Source organism: Octodon degus, unplaced genomic scaffold (genome assembly GCF_000260255.1).
Source record: "Octodon degus isolate 3935 unplaced genomic scaffold, OctDeg1.0 scaffold00018, whole genome shotgun sequence".
Classification (NCBI taxonomy): domain Eukaryota; kingdom Metazoa; phylum Chordata; class Mammalia; order Rodentia; family Octodontidae; genus Octodon; species Octodon degus.
In genome coordinates this window covers 4,973,175-4,980,820 of record NW_004524594.1, presented here as the reverse complement: position 1 = coordinate 4,980,820, position 7,646 = coordinate 4,973,175, and positions in this window count along the sequence as shown.

Sequence of the window (7,646 nt, the reverse complement as noted above, 5' to 3'; positions counted from 1 at the left end):
AGAAATCATAGGGGAGGAAAGCCACTCCATGGCAGCTGGGAAGCAGAGAGAGGTAGCTACATGGATGGTTCTCTAGAAAGAACACACCCTTGCAAGCAGTCTACCTCTCCTGACCAGGCCCCACCTCCTCCGACACATCGCTCTGTGAACTCATGAGGGTTAATCCAACAATGGATACAGCATCCTCACAATCCAATCACATTAAGAAACCCCTGCCTCTGAACACAGGAGACCTTGCAAAGACATTTTATATCTAACCCAAAACAAGACCCCAAGGTCATAACACTGGCATTACCTCAACCATGATGGATGCCAGGGGGTAAAAGGAAAGAACCAGTTTATCAAAGGCAATTGCTTCTCAAGCTCAACCCCGGTACTAGATTTAAAGTTCTCATTCATTGTTTCACTTGTTCATTCAACTGATATTTATTCAGCACATATTTCAAATCACCAAGGATATAGAAGTAAGCAGAACAGTCTGGCACTTGTTAGTGGGTTACAGGAATTGAAAGTTGGCACAACAAACACACCAATAACTTCATCAAACAAAAGTGAGAGATAATTGTTATGTAAATAATTTAAAGTAGGTAATGAGAGAAAAAGTGACTGAATGCCTTCTTTTCTGAGGGAGGTAGAGAGGCAAAATGATTCACTATTAGCTGCTAGTACTTACTGAGATATATAACCCAGCTCTGTCCCTCCTTAGCTACTTGATCTCATATGAGCTACTGGCCCTTCGAAGGCTTCACTTTCCCCATCTGTGAAATGGGAGTAATAATCAAATCCAACTGATGGGATTTTTTATGAAGATCAAATAAGTTAGTACACATACATCACTGAAGGACAGCTCTAGGCACATAATAAATATTAATAACAATGATGCTAGTGATGGTGACGGTGATAACAAAAGAGGTGACAGCTGCACCTTATGACTTGACATATTTTTACAAGAAAACACCATGCAAAAACTTGGGAGAAACACTCCAGGCAGAAGGAACAATAGATGCAGAGGCCTTGGTCATCTGGAAGGCTTGACATGTTGGAGGCAAAAAGACTAAGATATCCTGATTAAAATGGGCAAGAGAAAAAGCAGTAGGTAATAAAGTCAAAGGAGATTCTGGTTCCAGGTCACAGAGAGATACAGAATCCAGTTTAAGAAGTTGGGATTTTATTCAGCTCAATAAGAAAACAGTGGAAGATTATAAACAAGACAGTGACGTAACCCTATAACAACCTTATCTGAGAAGCGAGGATGTCCCCACTTCATCAGTGTTATAGCGGAGGCTCAGGCTGGCACAAAAATTGACTGTTATCATGCGCTATTGACTGGTTGAGCCAGAACCAGAACTCAAGTCTATCAAGATTCAGTCTTCCACCCTGTCAAGGATCGTATTTTACCCCCAGGGGGTTCCTGAATGGTTCTCTTCCCATCGCAGCTGACTTTAGTCAGCAGAGAACACGCTCCACAAGCATCTCTCTACAGTAGCATGGTAGAGAACTCTCTGTTCTTTGCTCTCTGTAAGTGTAGACAAAGGAATACCGTATTTGGCAGGCCAGGTGTGCATGTATATGAGCTCAACAAGATGTTAAACTGGCTGTTTCTCAGGATGCGTGGCTTCCACTGACATCACTTGTGCCGTGAGAGAAGCGGTGTTTACAAATGGCCACTGAGCTCCTGAGACCTGGCATTCTTTCCTTTCTAACTGGCATGTTTGATTACTTGGGGGGAGAAGTTTTATACTTCTGTTTTCTTTAGCCAATTTCAAGTGTTGAAAGAAGGAAATGGAAACAAGAAACAAAGAAGGTGAAAAATATTAGCACTGCAATTTAGTAAGCCTCTCTTAGTTCCCAGGCTAAACTGGGCATCCTAAAAAGAAAAAAAAAATGCATTGCTCTGTTTTGTTTTCATGAGACTCCAGATCTAAAGCCTACAACTGGTACCAACTCTTGAAAATTTGCAATCTTATTGCATGGCACTACTTTTCTACACTTTCCACTCTTCTGTTGATGGATTTCAACTTTAAATCAATAAATGACTACAGTAAAATTTGTAGAACATTTGTCAACCATATAGCACATATTTCTAATATGTCAATACACTACTCTGAGTTTTGCATTTTTTAAAATTTAGTTCAGTATCCTGCAAGTGGTAAGTGTTGAAAGATATGGGTGTAACCCTGAAACTGCTGACAAGAGCTGAGTCCTGCCCTCTCTCAGTGTGCTGAATAACTTATGCTTCTGAGAAACACCTTTCTTCTTTATATGAGGCACTGTGGAGGTGTTTGAAAATAAATTTGAATGTTTCCATTCAAAGTCTCTCAATAATGGAGTTATAGGTATTAAGTATGGAAGAGATCCCATGAATCAAGGGAAGGTATATTCAAGTAGAACGACCTTCTGTTCCAATGCAGGCATTTCTGATCAATCATAAGTCTGTATTTGGTATCAAAACTTTTCCAGGGTAAGGGCCAGCCAGATAGCTCAGTGGACTCAAGAACCTGCTTAGGCAGAACGCAGCAGCTGGGATTTGATCCCTGACATGCTGTGCTAGCCCCACTCTTGGGGCATGCTGAGATGGCGATTGAGACTAGGAGTGGTGGCATGCCCTGTAATCACAGCACAGGGAGGCTGAAAACAGGAGGATCACTATGAATCTGATCTACACAGTGAGACCCTGTAGACCCTGTGCTAAATAAAAAGAAATTAAAAAAAAAAAACTTTTCCAGGGCAATTCTACCAGTCAAATGCTATTTCCAGCTCAGAGATTCATTCTCAATAGTTATTATCTAATAGATACGATAGTGCAGCCAGTGGGATGGATAGAATGTGGCTTCTGGATTTCTTCCAAATCATATCTTCTGAGAATTTTCTGACTGTCCTTATGTACTCCGTCTCTCTAGTATTCTGTCTCCCTTGACAAATGCCTTCTGCCCAGAAACAGTTGCTTCTTCCTTTTTTCTCTGATTAATAGACGGTTGGATCCATACTACATAGAGAAGCCATGACTTGCTTCGGTATTCTATTGTAATGCGTAAAATAGGTATTTTGAATCAGAACCCATAGTAGATGAGACCATTGGCTGCCAAGCTGTTTTCCACTTATCTATATTAGAATTACATGTCTGCACTGTCTTTCTGTGTCACTCTGTAATGTCTCCAAGTTTTGCTATAGTAGACCATCACGTTTTATTGGCAGTCTGGTCAGCCATGAGATTGGCTTTAACCAATGAAACATTAACAGACATAATGCGAACAACAATTTCAAGTACCTGGACTATTTTTCCTTGCCTTATAATACACTGATGACTTGCCATCAGAACCTACCTCTGAGAGTAGCAAGTCCAAAAAGAACAAAGAAACATATGGAATTAACCTCAGTCCATCTCTGCACTTGCAGCTGAGTCTGGCAAAGCCACATCGAGTCTGCAGATCTACAAATAAAAAAATAAATGTTTGCTGTGGCAAGCCGCTGAGATTTTGATATTGCTTATTCTACAACCACAGCTGAACAATACAGAATTCTCATTACCTTTTAAATTTCTACATGCCTTCTGCTTTGATTCTTAGGCAACTGTGACTTCTCTTTGTTGGAGGTTTTATTTATTTATTTATTTATTTATTTGTATTTGGTACAGGGTTTACAGGGTTCCACGACATAGAACAGACTCACAGTGACTCTCCTATTTTCAGCCTCCCAAGAGCTAGGATTACAGGATTACAGGTGCATGCCACCAAGCCCAGTCTCAATTGCCATCTCAGCATGCCCCTGGGGTGGGGCCAGCACAGCAAGCCAGGGATCAAACCCCATCCTCTGCACTCTGTCTAAGCAGGTGCTTTCGTCCACTGAGCTATCTGGCCAGCCCTGAGGGTTTTCATATTGACTTAAAAGCTATCTATATCTGTGAGACAGCTATGGGTACACAACAAAGATACCTCAAAACATAACCTCAACACTGTCTACTAAGAACACTCACTAACTAGGAATATATACATTTCCAACATGCAATTAAAAGAGAAAATTAAAAATTATTGTGTGCCATAAACTTTCTGGTAAACAGTCAACCACCCATTGGTAGATATTTTATCTATCAGAGTTTAATTAGGCAAATCATGATCACCCTAAGTACTCAGAGTAGGAAGAGCTTTACTTTAGGAAAAGAAAGACACGCATGATCATTAGAACCCTGCAGAGCCAGAGGGCAGGAAGAATGCTCTCAAGAATCCAGAGACAAAGAGATCTCAAGGAAACCACTATCAGGAGTCTCAGTTGCCAGAACAACAAAGGTGAGCATCAAGTGGATGTGCAAACATCCTGGGTGAAATGTCCATCACCCCAGCCATAGATCACCACTTGCTCACTGGTGGAACCAGTGGAACCATAGGAATAGTGGATTCTCCTCTCTTCCACCTTCTAAATTTCACATAAGGATCTCTTACTGGTAGAATCTACTAGACTCCTGCAGACAAAGCAATCCAGCCTCCAGATGTACACCTCCTCAAGAAGGAAGAATTTGGAAAGGCTACAACAGCAAACAATATCTCTCACACTTCCTAATACTAAGCTCTCATTTGGATACTGCATCATAGTTTAGAGACCTACAGCTAAACAGTTTTAAGCCATAGGTTCATGCATCACAGTACTCACCAAAAGCAATTGAGACCTAGGTAATATCAAAAACACATACACCATGACCTGAAATTCATAGAGTCAAGGAATCCAAAAGGTGGTACCTATGCGTCTAATGGGAAGAGCAAGGAGAGAGCAGAGAAATTTCTAAATTTCTTCCTCAGTCTCTCTCTCTCTCTCTCTCTCTCTCTCTCTCTCTCTCTCTCTCACACACACACACACACACACACACACACACACACACACCTGACAAAAACGAACATTTGGCAGAAAGAAATCACCATGGTGTCTAAAGACCAGGATGCAGATTGAGAAAAAAAATAAGTGGAGTTCCAGAGAAATAGGTTCTTTCACCACCAAAGCCCTTGTCATTAAAACTAGCAGTCCTAAACCCAAAAATTATTTTTGGGAACAACACTAAGGCATTCATTTATATTTTTTGAAGTTTGAGATTACTATGATGTACTACAGGCATCTGGGAAGGAGCCAACTTCTGAGCCTTCAGTTTAAAGACACCTGCTTTCTGAAATGTAGTAATGCCACCTGGGTGTCCCATGACAACCCACTGAGCTAGTACTTTAAATTAAGCTTTGTGTGTGGATGTGGTATGGAGGGTTTCTCCTAAGCGCTTGTACATTTTTCCCCTTTCCTCATGAATTACTTTTAATCCCTGCCACCTTCAAGAAGTCCTAGGGTGCTCTATGTTAATAAAACCATTTCCAAATGGACAGTGAGAGGGTAGGCAGTGAATTAATTGGAAAGTTCACAGTACTGTGCTTTAAGAAAATCCCTGCAGTTTCTTCTTTTGTGATTGCCCTCACAAACGGATTCTTAATGTTCTAAGAGGGAAAATAAGCAGATATTACAGAGCCACAAGAAGCAAAATTTTTTTAACTCATTCTTTTTCAATCACCACCACCACCACCATCATTGCATCCACCACAACCACCACCACCACCATGCCCAGCAACCATTCTGGCTGGAGTGCAGGACACAAGGCTTACATATGCCACGACGTTTGCATAAAGATACAGTTATAAAGGGCTGTACCTGCAATGAATCGCTTTTTCTCAATTCTTATATGAACAATAGACACCAACTCTTAACATTTACTATGACAAAAATAAACTAGATTGACTTAAGCAAAAGAGGAAATGTGCAGTCTCCTCTGACAAAGAAGCCCAGGGCTTGCTTGCTGCAGGGGTGCCCGAATCCAGAACTCACTCATGGAGAGCCAGCAGGAATCTGTCTCTCAGCTCTGCTTCCTCCTGCGTTGGTTTGTTATTAAAGCACGGGCAAGCCAGCAGCTCCAGGCTTTCCTTCTACCAGATTAGCAATGGTAGGCAAAGAGAATGCCTCCTCCTTCTTGATAGTTCCAGCTGGACTCCTAGGGCTGCTGCTTATTAGAACAACTTGCCCATGACCCATTCCTGATCTAGTAGTGTCCAAAGCAATGGAGTACTCTAATGACCTAAGCGTAGGTCACCTTTGCCCACCTAACTTGTCCTTATCAGAACTACCCAGAAAGAAAGATGCACATAAGTCCTGCACAAAACACGTCTGCTACAGCCCTAAAATAAAAGTTTCTATTGAATAGTTCTATGGGCACTGTGTTGCATGGTGGGAAAACATTATCATGATTCTCACGATCATTCCAAATGATGATTAATGTTGACTGTCAGCTTGATTAGCTTGAGAGATACCTAGAAGATTAGTAGTGCTCTTCTGTGTGCCTGTGTAGATAATGAAGACATGGTCTTGGAGTCTGTACCTGGTCCCTGGCCTCCTTTTTTGTTTGATTTATGTTTGCAGTACATAAAGATTACATTCATTGTGAGGAGTTGGTATATGAACATAACGCATCTTAATTCTTTTTTATCTCTTTCATCCCTCCTCTCTCCTTCTCCCCTTCCTTCACATCTTGACCCCTTCCCTTTTCAAAAGTTCTATCTCTCTGTCTCCAGTCAGCTATCTTTTATTTTGCTTTTTATTTATACTTTTTCTCATATAAGAGAAACCATGCAACAGATATTTAAGCTTGTAGGTCTCATTTATTTCACTTAACATTATGTTTTCAAGGTACATCCATTGTCTTGCAAATTTCATTTCAGCTCTTCCTCTCCTCTGTAGCTCCCAGATGCCATCCAGTGAAGAGCTTTCTTTTGCCACACCCTTTCACCATGACTCTTCTGTCTTCAGAGCAGTTGATCATGGACTGAAACCTCTGAATTGGTGAGCCAAAATAAAACCCTTCTCTAAATTGTGTCATCTATTTTCATCCCCACAAAAACAAGCTGGCTAATGCAGAAAATTTGTGACAGAGAATTGGGATCACGGGTGTGAGTCTAACTGTTTATGTGGAGCAGAAGTTGTGAGAAATTGTTTGGCAGCAGATTTTGGAAAAATTGGAGGAATAGGCTAGAGAAAACCTAGAAAGCTACAAACAGAGCTTAATACTCCATTCTGGCCAGAAGACTAAAATATGCTATTAGAAATGCAGAAAGTACAGTCTGTAGCACATGGTTTCAGACAGAACCATGAACTCTGTTAGGAGTAGGATCTGTGTCTATACGTGTCAGGTTCTGCCCATGTGCTTTATGGGCAGCAGAGCTTCCAGCAGCAGATTGATTAATGCATTAGAGAAAAACCTCAACGCAGTGCAGTGTTCGGGTTGTGACATGGCTACAGCTGGCTGCTTTTAGCCAGGTTTCTATTTGCAGTCAGGAGCAAAACTGTATGTGGAAAGATCTGTAAAACATTCAGGTTGGCCAGAAAAAAAAAATGTATAAATATGGGGCCAAAGATGGCGTGGTTGGACCCAGTCCTAGCCCAGGTCCGGTGAGTGTGCAGAGAGCTTCCTGCTACCCTGCGCCGGAGGGACCAGTCCCAGCCCAGGCGCAGCGAGGGCCGGACCCTCTCCCAGCCCCTCGGGCCGCCCCCACCACTCTGCCGTACCTCCCCACCCTCCTGCCAAGTAGGAATTTCTGCCGAGTTCCGGGAAGCCCCAGACCCAGTCCTAG